A 20245-nucleotide genomic window follows, 5' to 3' on the forward strand; every position below is an offset into this window, starting at 1 on the left:
GGGGCTGCTGTACCCCGATGTCCAGGCTCAGAAAGCCTCAGCACAGGGCTGTCAGGCAGGAGTTGCCGCTGCTCTGCACCTGACCCCCACTGGGTCCCCAGGTCATGGCTTTCCACTGCCATTGGGTTTGGGACATGCTTGGCTGCCAGGCGTCCCCCATCTGCATCTCAAGCTGGGGCTTTTCTGAACCCTGATCTGTGGTCCCTGCAATTGGCTTTAAGGGGCTGAGCTGCTGCTATTGTGTGTGACCTTGACCTTAAATGTCTTTTGTTGTTTTTGAGGGCAAGCGGTGCTCCCCCCTTCCTTCAAAATCCGAGTTAAATATGTCCTCTATGTGCTCATAAACACTTGCATGCCCCAGGGCAGCTGCTACTTAACAGTCCAAGGCTGAAAGCTTTGGAAGAGGGAAGTGTCTTTAAAGGCGAACAATCAAACTTGTTGGGGCACCTCAGACTGAATTTCCCCGAAAGGACCTCAGAAGCTGGAGCTGTCAGATGGCAGACAGAGGAGCCTCTCGGGTCCACCCACTCGCGGCCGGTGAGAGTTTCAAAGAGTGACGATCACAGCCAAGCACGGGACGGAATCTGCATTCTCTGTGCTGCTCGCAGGAACACGAATCTGACAGAAATCAATGGAAACGAGGATGCACACTTTTTGATCCTGCCCGTGATTTCTAGGTGTGATCAAATTATCGGGACAAGCCACAAGGACCTGTGTGAAAGGTGGTCCGTGGCAGCGCTGCGTGGGGAGGGCCAAAACCAGACAGGGAAACCCAAACCTGGAGATAGCGTGAACAGCCAAATAAAATGGAAGGTGGAATAAATTATGCACATTGAAATTATGAAATATTATAAACTGACTAAATATTCTGCTGACCTCTAGTGGGAAGTGTGATCTGTAAAGAGGTGCGTATAGAATGAAGGCATTTTTGTGAACATGTAAGACGAGCTGTCAGAAGCCAACAGGGAGGTGCTGTAAATGTGTGGGGGTAGCCTGCAGAGAACGCAGAGCGGGACACACCGAATGCTTCGGAGATATAAAACGTTGGGGGAATAAAAACAAGAAGCCAAAAGAAACAAACCATCTGAGGGCAACTGGATGGCTCAGTGGTTGAGCGTCTGCCTTTGGCTCAGGTCATGGTCTCAGGGTCCTGGGATCGAGCCTCACATTGGGCTCCCTGCTCAGCAGAGGGTCTGCTCCTTCCTCTCCCTCTGTGTTCTCTCTCACTTTTGCTCTCTCTGAAATAAATAAATAAAATCTTAAAAAAAAAAATTCAAATGTCGCGCAGGACACCTGCTGGAGGAGGGAGGTCTTGTCTTGGGAAGGGGCAGGTTGCTTAGCAGAGGCGTTCGGAAGGTCTGAGGAACCAGAGTGGTGCCCAAGGGAGGCCGCTCCACGTCCACATTGCGGGAGGACGCCCTTCTCTCCCCACCAGCATCACCGGCAGTACTCTTCCAGGAGCCCCAAGCCATTACGTTTTGAGTATCCAAGTAGATTTAAATATTGTGTCCCCCGCAAACCTCAAAGACCATGCGTATTCCACACATTCTGTTCCTTCAGCAGTACGCTGATGGAGGTACAAGTGGCCCCATCTTGTAAGCCCACTCTGGGTGCCCCCCGTGTGAACTGTCTGAGCACATCCCCCACCGCTGTCACTTGCTCTGCTGTGAACACAGACAAATTTCCAGTTCCCCAAATACACCAAACAGGCCCCCACCTCATGGGCTTTGCAACTCCTGTTCCCTGTCCTGGGAAGGGGTCTCTTCCAGAGGAAGACCTACTCACTCCTTCACTCCCTCTAGGTCTCTCTGGGGACACCACTTGCTTGCAAGTTTCTCTACGACCACTCCGCCCCCTCAGAGAGGTCCCCTCACCCTCTCCTTCTCCCCTGCCCCTTACTTCATTTTGACTTCTAATGCTTAAAAATCCTGCCATCGCATATGTTTGTTCATGAATCTTTCTATTTTGCATCTCTCCACTCAGGATTATTGATCTGAAGATGCTAGGGAGTCCAGAGATAGATTTCATCGTCTTGGGTGCAGTAAAAATGGTGTTTTTATGTTCACAAACTTCTAATGTAAAGTTAACATTTCCTTCAAAGATTCTATTATAAATACAGGCAACAAAACATAGTAGTATTAGCAGTATCTGGGACTTTATCACCAGCGGAAATGACAGATATTTTCATATATTACAGTCACAGCAGATGTTTCAAAATGTCAATTACACCCAGCACTACTGCAAAATTATAGTAGCTGTTGGACCTGCCACTTGATCTTGTTACTAATGCAGTAACGAAGAAGTACATATGCTCCTATTTCACGGATTTTGATAACTGCATCTCAGTGTAATTCATTGCCTTTACAATGCTACGTATTTTAAGTACGCATTTAAACACATGAACGTGAGTTGAGTCTGCAGGCTATGCCACGCTGTGGAAAGGATCTACAGCCAAACGAGATTAAGATACAGTTGCGCTCACCACACTCTCAGTTCCATCTGCACTGTGTCTGTCACCTATTCCTTTGCCTAGAACAGTGCCTGGCATGTCCTGAGAATCCAGAATGCTTTTACTGCATCCAATTACTGAACGACTTTTGTGGATGAGGAAACGGGAGCCAGCTTGAAGAATGTGGACAGGTTCACGAAGGTCCCACAGCTGGGAGGTGGGAGAGCCAGGATTCACTCAGCAGCCCCAGGGCAAGGCTCTTCCAGCCCAAATGTCACCTTGGGTAACATGTGGGTCCCCTTTCTAACCTGCAGGGGTGGAGAAAATTTCTCTTGCTCCCTTCTAGGCTCTCCAGCTGGTCTAATCATTACACTGACATGACGAAGATTAACAGAAGGAAAACAAATTTAGTTTCTTAAGTATGGGAGCGCCAAAGATAGGAGACTCAAGGCACATTGGGCAGTTGGGGCTTATATGCAATCCTGAGTGAAGGAATAGGAGAGGGCCAGGCGCTTTGAGGGAGGGGACGGTGACTCACAGGATGAGGAAGGGAGCAGGTGTCTGCTCTGCCGCACAGATCAAGCTCTCAGAGAAAATCTATCTATCTCTGGGGATAGCTTTCTTTCTACCTATACTCCTTATAGGTAGTTAAGGGGGAGGTAAAATTTGTTCTTGAATCTGCTGGGTCTTAATTGCCTTCAGCTCAAAAAATAATCCATATGCCAAAGTGGCACATTTTGGGGTCACATATTCTGCTCCCCTCAAATGGAACTGCAGTTTCCAGAGACCCAGACTCTGAAACAGGAAGACAAAGAGGCTGCTCTGGTGTGTCCCTGAAGACTGCAGTTTGAATACCACTGGGATCAGAGCTGACCCACTTCAACCCCTCCTGCCACAGCTGTGGGCAATAAAACATGGATCTCAAAGGGTCTCCCCGACCATATGAGGGTTTGGACTCCCATCTCCCCATTCATAGCTCTCTCCACTGGATCATGATGCCCACAGCATCTTTAGCATCCAGTGCAGACCGGGCTCGCTGCCTGTTCTGAATGCAGAGCTTCCCAGGAAAGAGGATGCAGTCACCCACTCTCACTGTGCCCCATCCAGCTGAGATGGGCTGGCCAGGACCACGTGCAAACAGAACACCCAGCTCCAGCAGACCCACCAAGCACAGGAAAGGCGGCTGTATTTTTCATTCCCACAGGCCAGGCCCCGCTCTGGCTGTCCCTGCTTGTCAACTATCAATGCTCCAGACAACCCTATGAGATGGTGAATCCAACAGGACAGAGGAGACATACTGCTGTAAAAAAACAAAGCCACTCACATATCTAGGCTTCAAACAAAAAAGACTAATTTCCCACTCACATACATGTCCATGCCAGGTTAGCTAAAGACTGCTGTACACACCTGCACACACAGGGTCCATGTCCCAGGAACCATGTTGGAACAACATCCATGGAAAAGTGACGCACACATACAAGAAATTCTCAGGGGTTTCTTGCAATGATGATAATGTGTTCAGCCCCAAAATGATTATGACTGGGATCACACTTCAATTGCCAGTTGCATTGCCCTGCATAATAGGACCCATGTGCCCCAAACCTGGAAATATCTGGGAACAACACTAAAATCATGTCCCCTCTGCCCTCTGGGTTCTTGGCTGAGATCCTCATGCAATAACAGGTGAACAGGACAAAACAGGGTAGTGTGGTGGTGCAGATTTAAGTCCCTGCCTTCTGCACTGACAGGACTTTGTAGAATCTTGGAGCCCTCCCCCTCTTCTTGGTACAGACAGAAACACACCCTTACAAGTGGAGATTTCTCTTATAAATGTGAACATTTACCTTGAAAGGGTACTGGGGCTGGGAAGGGGAAACCCAAATTAGGACAGCCTTGCACATCACATAGAACTTGTAAGTGCGACAGTGCTCCGTCATCGGTAAGGGGCTTTCCGGGACAGCCTCGTGCAAGCTCAAAAGGAAACTGCTACAAAACAAAGGAAGAGCAAACCAAAGTTCTCATCGGGCCTTCCCACAGTCCTTGGACCACAGGGTTTCCTTGACGATCTCTGGCCCACGAGACTGGTCCTGGGAGATACAAATCGATCTAAACACACTAATGGGGTGACTTGGGTCTATAACGTACTCATTCCCCACTTGAAGAACAAATAAACACATATGAAATCATTAAGAAGTCGGCTTCACATTGATCCCAAATTAAGTGCTAGGTGAAAGCACAGACACAGAGCATCTCAACTGCCCACTGAAGATTCACTTGTTCAGGCAAGGGCTTGCAGTGACAGGATTGTAACTCAGTGCTACCCAATGGGTTGATGTAAATAAGCTCCATGCTCCTTTTGAGTTCCTCCTCCAGCCAGCCTCTCGCAGGGTGAGGGACACTCGAGAAGGATCCACGGTAGCCCAAAATGACAGCTGAGTTGAGACCTGAATGAGAGACAAGCTTACTAGGAAAATACCTCAGGGAGTGTGCTTTCCCAGGGAACTGCTAATGCAATGGCCTACAGCAGATCTGAGCTGAGCCGGGGTGCTCACAACAGCTGGGCAGAAAGCCAGTGCCTTCTGTCACTTGGCAGGGGACAAGGAGGCTGTATCGATGTAAGTGGGAGTAGGAGGCAGGGACCGAGCCGTCCAGATGGGCTGCACAGACTGGAGAGAGTGGGGTGTGCTCTGTGACAATACACAAAAGAACATTGTAAGGGGGACAGTGCAAGAGCCCTGGGGTTGTGGGGACACTAACCACTCCTCCCTTTGTGGATTATCACACGCCCTTTGCATATTAAAGGCTCTGAGTGGTTCACCAGAGATGAACCTGCTTAAATTTATGCAATAAACAGAATAACGCCCCCAGGATGTCCTCATCTTAATCCTCAGAACCTATGAATATGTTGCCCAATATAATCACAAGGGTCCTTGCAAGGAAAGAGAAGGACAAAAATGCCAGGGTCCGAGTGCCGGCTGCCGGCTGGAAGATGGAGAAGTCCCCAGGCAACAGGTGTAGGCAGCCTCTGGAAGCTGGGAAAGGTGAGAGAACAGATTCTGCCCTGGAGCCCCCAGGGGGGACCGGTGCTGGGCCCAGGGTGGGAGACCCATGTGGGACGTGTGACACACACGGCTGTAGAAGAATACATGCCCTTCCGTTAAGCCATGGTCTGTGGTTAATTTGTTACAGCAGCGAGAGAGGACGGATACAGCCCATTACGTCAGTGGCCTTCAGTCCTACCTGACCCCAGGGCATCTTTTAAAAAGGGCTGAGAGGAAGGGGAGCTCCCAGATGGGAAGTGAACACAATGTCTGACGAGGATCAAGTTAACCGCTTTGTCAGATGCTCAAGGAAAACGTCATCATCTCTTCCCTATGCACCCCACAGTGGAAATCACACCACAAGGTGTGTAACAAAGCACTCGGGAACCACGGATCACCGTAACAGTGCAGAGCGGCTTTATCAGCTGGCCGCCTGTACCCCTCGCACCTGAGTTCAAAAGCCTCCTCTTAAGCTCTGCCCTTGTGACAAGCACCACCGCAGACCACTAAACAAAACTATCCAGGAGGAACTTAAACAAATGACAGAAAGCTTTGAGCCAAACAGAATCATTGACCTTTTCAGTTCCAGAATGAGGCCAAAATTGGTATCAGTCATGGGAAGTCAGGCATTGCTCATCAAGGTATCTGCAAGCTCAGGGCAATTGGAGACAAAGACATCCTTCCAAGAACACACACCACACGATGGCCTTGAGCTCCAAACGACTATCTTGTGGCTCCAACTGCTACAAGGCCATTGGCTTGGAGTTGCCAGATCTTCTAATGTCTCAACATCAGGTAAAATTCCTAAACTCCAGTCTTGAAAAGGAGCGCACAGGACCTCACATGTTGAACGGGCAAACACAACACGCCCGCGGGCCATGTCTGCCCGGGAACTTGAGATGCAGGACACAGGCACAGGTCTCAGTGCCCCCTGGTCAAGGCAGAGACCTGAATGGAGATTTTCCTGAATCCAGATACAATTCCCTGAATAGCGGTGGTACGTGCCTCCACTTCCCCTTCTCCTCCAGCATACCAAGTCTTGGACTCTCCTGCACAGAGGCAGATGGATGGCCAAAGTGGTGACTGAACCAGATGACTCCGAGGCATCTGCGACGGACCCTGGCAGGAGTATCTGCTCCTAATCTGCCACCCTGTCAGCAGCGAGTGCACAGAGCAGCCAGTGACAGAATGACCGAGCGCCACGAGCTCACGCTGGCAACACACCTGCTTTGGATTAAGTGAAAGCTGTTGTTTCCCCTACAGACATCTCTGTTTGGGTTTGTATACATCCGTGTGCTACAGACAGAAATCTTGTTTAATTAAACACGGTGAGCTGGTTCGAAGCGTACAGAACGGCTGTGAGGCACAGTCTTCCACCCTCTCCCACTTCCTGCTGGGGCTTCCCGGGGAGGCCCTGGCCAGCGAGGACCTGGCTCGTCCTCTCCTCGGAGCAAGGGCATCTCCTCTCCCTGCTCCATCTCTCCTTCCTCCATAGAATAGGAAGCAGCAGAGGCATCACTGGCTCTGGTAATCTCTCAATAAACTCTCATCACTTATTACTTAATTCCAGTTACAGCTTTTCCATGAAAAAGCCCAGTATGCTGTCTTCGGGCCTCACGGGTAAGGGTCAGTGGTCACATGGCAATCGCCTTGCTGAGTGCCTGCCACCCAGAAACGTGACTTTTGATCATCTTCAGAGTCATCTGTAGGAAAGGCTAAAAAGAGACTGGGCCTTCCCAGGGAAGCAGTGGACTCAGGGCTGACATCTGGAACTTCTCTGTAGAGACCAGAAGCCTTTCCAAGATTTAGTCTAGGTCAACAGATGCTTGTTCGACACAGAGTCAAGCTCAGCCCCAAAAAGGAAGAAATGACGACAGGGCTCTCGTTCACTCAGGACCCTCCTGCTGGTGATTCTCTGTTGTGCCCAAGATCGCGAATCTGAGAAACCACCAAGGAGCCGACACCGATGCAAACACACGAGGGTTTATCTACAAGCTGGAGCTTGGGTCCAAGTGCACCCGACACAGTGGAGCAGGGACTTGGACCCCGAGGTGGATTTCAGCTTAGTTTTAAGGACTGGTCTAGGGGACCTCCAGAAGGGCTAGAGCAATTCTTCAAGTTCTGTTTACATTTTGATATGGGGCCTTCAAGGGCATTGAGCTCTGTTCTTATTCTAATATGGGGCTTCCTGCCACTGGCTTGGGCTCAGTTTTTATTCTAATATGGGGCTTTCTAGGACGTTAAGCTGTAAGCTGTTTTCTTCCTGTAACTGAATTAAGGTAAAGTTCAGCTCTTATTCACAGGGGCCTGGGATGGCTGGACTTGTGATAACGCTGAACTTCAAGTGGAATGGCCTTAATTTTCTCGGCCTCCACATTCTCCAACTGTTCTATGCATGCAGGTGCTGGCCAGGCTGAAGGCAGACACTGCACCATCTCCTTTATAATTCCTCCCAAGCATTTATGGTAAACCTCCTTAAACTGTAGAAAATCTAAAGGATGAAAATTGTTAACAGGCATTTCAGAGCCATTTTTTCCCCCAAAGAACTTTCTCCCAAAATTTTGTCCTACGTCCACACTTTTCAGAAGGTAATGGAACCAGTAAAATCTTCTCCAGAATCCAGCTTGTGTCCAGAAGAAAGGGCCTTCTTTACGGCACTCTGCAAAGCGAGTCCTTACCTGTGCTAAACTCCGAGCCAACACACAGTCCTCTTCACGCTGGGAGACGCCTAGCTAGGCTCTGCTCATCAACACTGCAGAGAAACTCAACAAAATAGTACCATTTCAGCAGTGATGGGATTTGGTTGTTCGCAAGCAATGCCCCCATGAGAGTGCGTATCTGAAGAAGCTACCAGTGACGGTGAGTACGCAGCATACAGCGAGCATTTGTCGGTGGTGTTTTGAGCACGTATGTGGATCAAGTAATCCAACGGTTGCAATCGCCATGGGAACTGGTTCCTAACACTGATTCCATTTTGCAGGTGTGAAAGCTGATACTCTGGCTTTACGTAGCCTCTCCACTTAGAAACCTGACAAGTGGGCAGCCCGGGTGGCTCAGTGGTTTGGCGCTGCCTTCAGTCCAGAGGTGATCCTGGAGACTGGGGATCGAGTCCCACATCTGGCTCCCCGCATGGGGCCTGCTTCTCCCTCTGCCTAGGTCTCTGCCTCTCTCTCTGTCTCTGTCTCTCATGAATAAATAAATAAAATCTTAAAAAAAAGAAAGAAAAAGAAAAAGAAAAAGAAACCTGACAAGTGGTAGGGCTGTTATTTGAAGTCAGTTAGTCCAGTTTCAGGGTCTGTGCTCTTAACCTCTACATGCTCAAAAAATGGCCCAGGTTTGGCTGGAGTGGCTGCATCAAGAGCCCCCAGAGCGCCGGCCAGCTGGGAGCAGACACAACCATGGAGACCAAAGCCAGGCCACCAGTGTCCACCGCCCGGGGCCAGGCTGAGCGCCGGATCTCCATGAGGACTCGTGGACACTCCAGAGGGAGAAGGTTCCCGGGCCGGTGAGGGGCCACGCAGAGCCCCATCTGTAGGCCGGAGGCCCACGGGCTCGTTCCTGCCAGCGGACATGCAAAACCATCCAAACAGTGCCCATGTCTCTCTGACCCAAGGGTTTAGTCCCGTGCTTTTACTGAGTTCTGGTTAAAAACCGAAACGAACACGAGGCAAATTGAGCAGAGTGGCTGCAAGATCCCATGACCTTGGTATCACTGAAGCAGGCTCTCTCCACCCGAGTCCTACCGATGCTCCCCTGTTGTGAAGGGGCAGTCCGAGGCCTGCAGTGGGTCCCTGGCCTGACCTCTGCGCACCAGGTGCCAGCGGCAATAGCATCCGCCCTCGGGGAGGGTACAAAACTGTCTCCTGGGGACAGAATCACCCAGGCTGAGGACCTGCCTAAGGCTACAGACGGTTATCAGAGCTTTCCAGGGGGTGCCATCACTGCAGGAGCACTGTCAGGGACGCCTCTTCTCCATTACCCATCAGTGATCTCAGGACACTGGGTTCCTCTCCTGGTTTCCCGACGACTCTCCGCAACGGTGGGCCACACAGGGGCTGAGCAGGAAGGCTCATCAGAGCCATATGGAAGGGCCGCGGGCATACATAGTCACCAATGCTCTGCCCGCTGCCCCCCAGGGACAGCCAGCACAGTCCCCAGCAGCCCCTCACACTGCAGGCCGCACCGAGGAGAAACCACCAGCTACACGGTCCACACAGCTCTCTAAGGGGGTTATTGTTAATAACTGTCCACAAAGCTTGCAAATATGGGTGCTCTTTACCTGTTTGCTGGTCTGTTTGAACTAATTTTTAAAATGAAAAAAATTCTTAAGAAATAACAGTTGATTTTAGCTTGTTTTTGAAAAAACTGGAGGCTCTGGCCTTCCTTGTCTCCCCTTCCCACGCAGAGGCAATCAGCGCAGCCTGCCCCCCGGGGCCTCTTTTACTTAAACAGGACCATGTCACCCAGCCTGCCAGCCCCGCTCTTCTAATGTCTTTTATACCCCTTCTCGTTCAGTCATCTATGGGACATGCCCACTTCTCGAGAAATTATTTCAAGCCTGTTGGACAGGTGGCGTCTGCAGCTCCATGCCAAGCACCGCGTTTCACAAACATGGAGATATGGCCAGGCCCTCGGGAGACAAAATGATCCTCACATAAGTCAGGAGTAATAATAGCAGGCAGACATCCTCACTGGGTGAGCTTTCCTGCCCCTTTACAGTCTGGAAGTTCAGAATGGAGAGGCACCCCCTGGAGAGCGTCTCTCTTCTGAATTAATAGCAGCTTCTTTTTACAATAGATGTGTCACTACCCTGCGCCGGGGTTTGTCAGCACATCTTCTTCATACAAACGATGTCTGATGCAGCCACACGTGGGGGCCAGTGCTCTGGGACCCTGTTTCCTTAAAACTTGGCAAGCAAAAACAAAGAAAAAAGAAAAAAGAAAGTCAAAGCCACCTTGATTTGGGCAACCAGGACAGCCTTGTCTTATTCTGTCCAGATCCACAGAAGAAATGATGCTAGCTATACAGGGCTGCATCCCAAACGTAAACATTACAGAAGCTCACAAGAGTCACAGCGAAACTCGGACATGGACTTATAATCACAGTGTGGAGGGATGGCCCCTCAGAGATTAGACTGTGTTCTGTCCCATTAGGCCTCCTACTGCCCGGACAGCTTATTGTGCTAATTTACTGCCTCCATCTGCAAGCCCTCCGCCCCACTTGGAGAGAAAGCAGGACCTTATAATCAATCACCATTTAGAATGATTCGCTTTATCGGCCAAGAGTGAAAATCTTCCAGAGCCAGAGATAGCTCAGGGGACAGTGGCAAGGCTGACAAGTCCGTCTGACCCCACAGTGGCCTTTCTCTCTGTTTCTTGGGAGCAGCTCTAATCCTAGTGCCATTCATAATAAAAGCTCTAAGAAAAGAGGAGTAGTGTGGGACCCCCAAAATGGTAAAGGACAGTTATGTGAAACCTCAGTAAACATCACAGGCAACAAAGAAAGATTTGCTCCTGGTTTCTCCCTCAGATCTGAAACAAGGCAAGGACTCCACTCTCACTGCTTTTATTCAAAATTGTTCTGGACATCTCAGAACCCTGCAAAAAATAAATTTGGAATAAAAGAGAATAGAAAGCATAGCATCAAATAAGGAAAATATACCTGGGGGTCAGAATACAATTGTTCCTACCAACAGGTGATAGAAAATCTCAGGGAATCTACAAAACAGTTACCAAAACTTTTTCTTTTGCACGATTTTTGCCAGGTTATGGATATCAAATTCAAAATTCTCAGTTGGAAAAAAATAAAAATTAAAATAAAAAAATAAAATACTCATTTGGATTTAAAAACAGCAGCCAACTGGAAAATATGATCTTAAAAAAGTTATAGCAGATCCAAAATATAAAATACCTAGGGATAAATCTAACTGAAATAGTCAAGATTTGGACACTATAAAACATTGCTGAGAGAAATGAAGTAAAATTTACATGAGTAAAAAGGTATACCATGTTCACAGGTGGGAAACCTCACAATGATTACAAGCTTAATTCTCACCATATTGATCTAAACCCAGTGTAGCCCACATCAAGACAGCAGCAGACTTGGGTAGAAATTGACAAATTGGTCCTACAATTTGTGTGCAAATTCAAACAACCTAGAATAACCAAAGTATTGTTTTTAAGAACAAAATTGGAGGACTTAACATATCTGATTTCCAGATTTACTTTAAAGTTACAAATCAGATTGTGTTTGCAAAAGGTAGATAGACATAATCAATAGCATGAGATAATATTCAGAAGTAGATCCACATACGCATGGTCTTATTTTTTTTTAAGATTTTATTAATTTATTCACGAGAGACACACAGAGAGAGAGAGAGAGGCAGAGACACAGGCAGAGGGAGAAGCTCTCCCTGCGGAGAGCCTGATGGGAGACTCAATCCCAGGGATCATGCCCTGAGCGGAAGGCAGATGTTCAACCACCGAGCCACCCAGGTGTCCCCACATATAGATGGTCTTGATGTTTGATAACCATGACAAGACAATTCAATGGGGAAAGAAAAGCTTTTTCAACAAATGGTAATGAGTCAACTGGATATTCAGATATAAAAGTGAACACCATCCTTATGCCACACATAAAAAGTAACACACTGCATCATATAGCTAAATATAATCTTATTATAAAGTGTCTGTAAGAGGGACAGCTTGGTGGCTCAGCGGTTGAGTGTCTGCCTTTGGCTGAGGGTGTGATCCTGGGGTTCTGGGATTGAGTCCCACATCGGGCTCCCTGCTCAGTGGGGAATCTGCTTCTCCCTCTGCCTGTGTCTCTGCCTCTCTCTCTGCATCTCTCATGAATAAATAAACAAAATATTTTTAAAAAGTATCTTATAAGAAAATATATGACAAATTTTTAGCAGACTTGATTATGGTAAATGGTTCTTAGATGAAACACTAAAAGTATGAATCACAGAATATTGAGGAGCCTGGGTGGCTCAGTGGTTGAGCATCTGTCTGCCTTTGGTTCAGGTCGTGATCTCGGGTCCTGGGATTGAGTCCCACATCGGGCCCCCTGCTTAGTGGGAAATCTGCTTCTTCCTCTCACTCTGTTCCTCCCCTCCCCTCATGCTCTCTCTCAAGTAAATAAATAAAACCTTTAAAAAAGTGTGAATCACAGAATGTGATGTATCAGACTTCATCAAAATTTAAAACTTTTGATCCTTGAAAAACACCATCAAGAAAACAAAAAGGCAAGCCACAAGCTTAGAGTATTCACAACACATACACCCAATAAAGACACCCTATAAAGAGCTCTTGTAACTTCACGATAAAAGAAACAACAAAACATGAAAATGGACAAAGAATTTGAAAAGACACTTTACAGAAAAGGAAACATGATTCATCAGTGAGCACAGGAAAAGATGCTTGAAATCATTAGACAATAGAGAAATGCAATTAGTATCAAATTGAGAGAATGGGGCAAACCCATGATAGTGGCTAAATTTAAAGCAAAGAAACAAACTGCCCACCGCAACTGTTGGCGAAAATGAAGCACCAGAGCTGTTCTCAGACACCATGCCTTCGGAAAACAGGTCAGCGTGTTTCTAATGTTAAGCACATATATAGCATATGACCAGCCATTCCTCTTCTAGTTATTTACCTAAGAGCAAAAAAACTCCCACATGCTCACAAAGGCTTGTGCATGGACGCTCAGCAGAAATATTTTCAAAAACTAGAAACAAACTTAAATACCTTTTGACAATGATTAAAAAGACCAAGTTTTGGAATGTCCACATAGGGAGCATAATCAGCAAGAAAGAAGAACAGCATGGATGAGCCTCAAAGTCATTATAGTGAGTGAAAGAAGGCTGGGATCCCTACATGGCTCCATCGGGGAAGAGTCTGACTCTTGATTTCAGCTCAGGTCATGATCTCAGGGTCCTGGATCGAGCCCTGTATCAGGGCTTGAGATTCTCACTCCCTCTCCCTCTAATATATAAATAAAGACTTGCTAATAAGATTTCATAATGCCCATCTGTATAAAATTCCAGAAAAAGCCACGTATGTGGGTATGTGTATGTGTGCATGCATGCATATACACATGTATGAATATATCCATAGTGCATATGTATGCACACACACACAGAAAAACCCATAAATTTGAAAGAGAAAGCTAATTGCAAAAATGGACCTTCACAGTATAATAGTGCAATACTATCACATCATATCATACTATCATATATCATATATCATCATATCTATTATATATGACATACTACATCTCCATCAAACCATAGAGTTGGGATAACTTTCTATTTATAAGTAGAGCATTTCCAGAATGTTTACATATATATATATATATATATATATATATATATATATATATATATATATATATATATAATATATTTCAGAATGACCAAATGCAGGCAAAGAGCTCCCTCCAGGGAGGGAGAGACCAGAATACAATCAGGGAATTGGTACCTTAAGGCTTTGACTGCTTCTGTTATGTTTTAAACATGACAGTTTTTAACATAGAGTGTTAAAGAAAGTACAGGATATTTGGCAAAATATTAAGATTTGACAAACGGAATGATAGGTGCTTGGATGTTTGCTGTGCCACAGTGTGTGGCTGTCTATAAACAGGAAACGGACTATTTAAAAATAGAATGCTGTCATCCCAACTCTCATTTTCTTGTGGATGGTGCTTGGCTGTGTGAATCTCAACGACATACCTCATCAGAAATGCTCCAAGCAATCCCCCCACTCTTAATTCAACTCAAAATGGCTCCACCAAGCCACTCTGCTATTTTACAACCCCAGGAAAATTATTTTAGGTTCTTTCTGTTTTTCTTCTCCTTTAGTCTATTAAAGCACAATCTACCTTGCGGATTGGTTTGGGTGACCTTATTTTTGCTTAGCTAACACTTCTCCAGAGCCAAAAACAATAACTCTTGATAATGAGCAAATGTGCAGGCACTTCAGTTTCCTTGGCCGCCAAACCCATAGCCATTTCTCACACTAACAGCCCGTGCTAACTTCCAGGCTCACTAGATTTTGTAGAAATCACCGTGACAAGCCTGGGTACAGCTAAGACAGTTGACCCAGTTGCATATTTTTTTTCTGTCTCTGTCTTTGGCAACATCCCAAAACCCTTCCAGGAAAAGGAGGCACAGAAATCATCTTACACGGATTCCTTAAATGCAGGCTTTAGGAGATGTCCCGCTCTCTGATTTCCCCATTAACATCCAGAATGAAAGCTCTTATCGTGCATAATAATTTAAATATCCCTGGGAAGCATAGCTATTTCTGAGTCTACTAACGTGAAACATGAAATCCATGCTTATTGACTTAAGAAAGAATGTGATACACCCTGACAGTGTTCACAATGAGTGAGTGTTAATCTGTAATAATTCTCTTTGTCCCTGAGGTGGAGGTTTTGGGGTTTGTCTGAGCCAGGAACTGGGAAATCCGCATTATGGTTTGTTTAATTTAATGATATTTTGAATCAATAACAAATTCCCACACAATTAAAATTTCAAAAGGTGCACAATGGTAATACAGTGAAAACTCTGTCTCCCACTGCTCTCCCCAGATCCTCCACACCCCTGGTTTAGGTCAGCAATGTTATTACATTTCTTTATTAACCCGGCAAAGATAGTGCAACGCATCTAAAATGAATAAATGTATGCGTTCCTTCTCATCCCATTTTTGCACAAAGGGTGTCCACTGTGCACAGCCATACACTTGGTCTGGCCCAACAGAAGGAGCACTGGTGGTCCTCCAATAGCTAAGGAAAACCCTGACTGAAAGGGATGCATGACACGTCCGTTACAGTGTCACTGGCCAGAGCAGTCGCACATCCCATCTGACCACAGAGAGCCAGCAATGCAATCCTACCACCTGCCCAGAAGCTGAAACCCCAGGGATACATGGGTGAACAGTCTCATGAACATCAGGGCTTAGGGGAGCCAGGTTCCACACCCAGCTCTGAGGACTCAGAACCTGATCTTAACTCTCTACCACTGGTTCATGGTCATCTCTCAGACAGGACGGCACGCACACTAAGGAAGCAGAGAGGAGGACCCTAAGATGGAGCATTCAACCTCTCAAAATTTCTGCTTGCACGTGAAGCAGCACCTCTGTCATGTCAAGCAAGGCTTCTCTGCCTCTGCATCAGCCATGGTGCCTTCATCACTACAGGGCAGGTTGGCTTCTCCACATGAGAACAGTGGTGAACGAGGCCAGAGCACACCCTGGGGCTGCTGGTCAGCTAGCTTCTCCACCGAGGCCTCAGAGGGCATTCGAAACCCCAGCCAGCTGCAGGTGCTCCGTCAGTGGAGGACCAACGAGCAGCTGCACCTGACGTCAGCAGCGATGTGCTCCCACTCCCACTCCTGCCTCGTCCTGGCTTCTCAGGAGCAACAACATCTTCATGCACAGAGGAGGATGCTGTGGCTTCCACTCAGGAAACTCTAGTAATGAGATGGCACAGGCTTTGTTCGTGGCTGCACTGCCACAGGTCCCAGATGGGCTGGCTGCAGAGATCCAGGTCCCAGGTGAGTTGGACACCCTGCTGCAGTCTCTTTGGGGTAGTCACTGCCCTGGGACAAAGGTAGAGCTCTAAGGTCCAAAAGCCATGGGATGTATCGCAAAAGCCCAGATATTTCTCACAAGCCCCCACCCCAAGCCCCTGTATCTGATCCCCTGTTTTACCTCTCCACTGCATGCCTAACAGGCATCTCAGACTCAAAATGCTGGAGACTGAAATCCCACTTTTCACCAGCTCCAGCCACCACAAAGTCTTGGTGGGACCTTCCCCATCCCAGCTAATAATCCCTCCACCCTTCCAGACTTCAGCCTTGGCCATCTTTGACCGATCCTTTCCTTAGCAGCTCACATGGCTCCATCAGCAACCCACAGTTAGTTCTACCCAGGAAATAGATATAAAAACCAACTAGTGCAAGCTACAGAATGGGAGGAACATTTTGCAAATCACATATCTGATAAGGTGCTCTTCACTCAAATGAACCCTTCTAAGTGAGGTCTTCCTTGATGGCTTCACCTAAAATCCCCTCATCTGTGTTGGTGCTCTCCCACAACCCCCACCTCCACCCCTGCTTTATTTCCTCTGCAGAGAAGTTAACATCTAACATCGCAGATATTTTACTTACTTATCAGGTTTATCATGTGCCTTCCCAGGTGGAAAATTTTGTTGGGGCAGAGATTTTCTGTATCATGTTGGCTGCTGCTTCTCTACCGGCAGCTGGCAGAGTGGGCACTCCATAAATATATCAAGAATAAATGAACGAATGAATGAATGGATGAATGCATACATGAATGAGAAGTGAACAGCCGTATGGCTCAGCTGAGAGCATCGGAGGAAAGTCACTTCCATGTGTTATCCCTTCATCTTATTGCTGCTCAAATTTCCAGCCCTGCCCGTGACCCCAGCACTGCCTACATTCCTGTCCCTGTCTTAGTTTCAGCATCCACCACCATCTTCCCACATTTTCAAACTTGGACTTCAGACTTTTGACAGACTTTTGACAGGGACTTTTTTCTGTCCCTTAATAGAGGCAGAGACTTCCACTGTCCAGAAGCAGACAATGGCAAAGCCAGCAGACTAACATCTCAAGTCAAGTATGAGGTCTGGTCCTTGCATTTAATTGGTATCCATGCTGCTGGTACAGCCACCTTCTCCTGGAGTATTTATTAAGCACCCACTGAGGAGCCAGCACCAGCACAGAGGAAGGCTATAAAACCTGGGCCCTATCCTGGAGTCAACTTCCTCTTGACTCTTGACAGGGCGTGAAGTTTGGATATACTGAGGCCAGAGGGCCTGTGTTCAACCTACTGCAAGCAGGGACTAGATTGAGTTCGCTGCCAAATCCCCCAGAGTGTTGCGAGGCAATTAGTGTTCAATAAATATTTGTTACTCTCAAAATTTAGAGTGATCCACCCAAGATAACTATCTGGGAAGAATCATCACAGCAGAGAGAAAAACGACTTAATGTCCTTCAGCAAGGCAAGCAGCGAAATGTTAATGTTTTGAAGGCAGGTCTTGTTATAATTGACTCAGTACTGATAAGGAGAGTAAAGATGACCTGGCCCTGGGGGTAAAGCCGGAGCTCCTGGCACTGCAGAAACACCGGTGATCACTGGTGATTATTTAAATGCCACTGGAACAAAGAAAGAAACTAAATACAAGACTACAGATGTATGTATGTGTGGCTATATACACACACACACAAACATACATACACACGCACATGCACACGCACATATACACATATATTCAGAAGAAAGAGCGCAAGTTAACAATCAAAAACTCCTCAAAGAAGGGATGTGTCCTGCACATCCCCTAAGTGCAAGGACACTGGGGTTACAAAGACAGACCTACATGGTGCCTCCAGCTCCAGGAAGCTTGAGGATTTAGAGAAGGAGTTACGATTAGCCCACAAGTGCAGTGGTGTTCTGAATGCCATTTGAATAAAAAAAATCAAATCAGAATTCTTATAATGTTCAATTAACCTGGGGTCTCTCCAACACTTCTCATCTGGGCAGAAATTCAATGGAAGGGATTTGCTGGCTCTTGTAAACCCAAAGTGTGTAAATAGTCCTAAGTGATGAGCTCTCCTTCAGAAGAAATGAAATACTCTGTCTCCAATTAATGGAAATCCAATAATTCGGTCACATCTCCTACCGGGTTCATTGTGTTAATTACAAAAGCCTCAAACTCATTTTGAGAGGACAGGGTTTCTCAACCTGGGCACTACTGATATGATAGACTAGATAATTATTTTCTGTAAGGTGGGGATTGGGGGTGTGGAGGCCATCCTGGGTACCACAGGATGTTCGGCAGCTTCCCCAGCTTCTACCCACTAGATGCCAGTAATGTCCCAGCATGACAATCAGCAATGTATCCACACAGCGCCCAATATCCTCTTGGGGACAAAATGACCCCAGTGGCAAACCACTGGCCAAGGATAATTATTCTAAAGTCATTCAGTCTAACTGTGCATTTAGAAAGAATGATGTGTCTGTGACTCTTACTTCTCCTTTGCTCATTGGATCCATTCCAACACTCTTGAAATATTTTATGTGGAAATGTGCCCATATCTTCACTGGCAATAGTTTGATTAGGAAAAATTCATTTGTTCTAAGTGAGTAATTATGAGTGAAATGCACATATGAGGTGATGACAAATAGTGACCACAATGGTATGTTTCCCTTTTGTCCCTGGAAATCAAAGTGGTTTGGGGTATAAAATGGCCTCCTCGTTCACTACTCTGAGGAGCTGTTTTTCTGGGCTCCAGGAGAGGAGAAAATGAGTTCACTCGGGGTTCTGGAACACACTGGCAGAGCTACAATGTGGGTTTTCAGAGGCAGCATCAGTAGCGCATTTTCAGACAGAGACACCAGGTACTGACAAAATCCGGATGGGAGTCAGTGCCAGGCCAGGCCCCAGAGGTTGAAGACCACTAATGAGCCCCAGAATGAGAGGGAACATCCCTTCTGATGGCTGAGCTGGCCTTACTCCATCCACTCAGCACTAATGAAGGGCTGCAGACCACTCACTGGCCACTGAGGAGACCTGACCTTTGCCATCATGAGCATGTCTCCTCTGCACCACCTGCCGGCACAGGGGAGGGTGGAGAACACAGTGGGAAACAGAGCCAGGATCTCAACAAAGAGTGAATTTCTACTTCAGTTTTGCATGGGCCCTGGGAGCCCAGCATCTTTAAAAACTCTGTTGAGGGCAGCCCCGGTGCCACAGCGGTTTGGCGCCGCCTGCAGCCCGGGGTGTGATCCTGGAGACCCGGGATCGAGTCCCGCATCGGGCTCCCTGCATGGAGCCTGCTTCTCCCTCTGCCTGTGTCTCTGCCTCTCTCTCTCTCTCTCTCTGTCTCTCTCTGTGTGTCTCTAATAAATAAATAACATCTTTAAAAAAAAAAAAAACTCTGTTGAGGGACGCCTGGGTGGCACAGTGGTTGAGCATCTGCCTTCGGCTCAGATCCTCCCAGGGTCCTGGGATCGAGTCCCAGGTCGGGTTCCCTGCATGGAGCCTGCTTCTCCCTCTGCCTCTCTCTGTCTCTCATGAATAAATAAATAAAATCTTAAAACAAACAAAAGACTGTTGAGTCCCAAAGCAAAAAACATGTCCTCTCTCTGATCTAGGAAGAAATGATTTGCTCCAAAGAAGGGTGTCAGAGGATAGAGACCATGCTCTTTGAATACAGAATCCAGACACAGAGTCTATTAGGTGTTATCTTATTAAAAGAGTGTAATAGCTGAAGTTGGGGCCATCCTAGAAACTCCAGGCCAGCGCACCTATGAGGAGACAAGACACTGAAGACACGCAATCACCGCTGCCCGTCCCATCCCACACATGCCCGCACCTCACGCAGACTCACATCCCCCGGACACAGATCAGCACCGAACAAGGACAGTGCCAGCTCTGTTCCAGGCACCGGTGAACAGTGGTGACCAAGGCAAGGGTGTGGTTCCTGCTCCTCTTACTGTCGTAGGAGGATAGGAGGAAGTAAATTGTGGAAGGTGAATGTGACCATCAATGGGTGGTGCCCCTCCCCACACATCTCCAGCCCTCACCTTTGCCAGCACACAACAGCAGTAGGCTTCCTGCCCGCCCTGGCAGCTGGGCCCTGGGGCTAGCTCTCTGACTACTTTGTGAGGCAGCGATGTGTCTCATTTGCAGGCAGCAGCATTGCTTCACTATCACAAGACCCTCGGAGGAC

General features: G+C 47.3%; 1 long non-coding RNA gene across 3 annotated transcripts in view; it reads right to left on the reverse strand.

Moving 5' to 3' along the window:
* LOC140619165 (uncharacterized) overlaps positions 1–20245 on the reverse strand; it is a 165443-nt gene that overhangs the window by 61424 nt on the left and 83774 nt on the right. The window lies entirely within an intron of this gene.

This window comes from Canis lupus, chromosome 27 (assembly GCF_048164855.1).
Source record: "Canis lupus baileyi chromosome 27, mCanLup2.hap1, whole genome shotgun sequence".
Taxonomy (NCBI): Eukaryota; Metazoa; Chordata; class Mammalia; order Carnivora; family Canidae; genus Canis; species Canis lupus.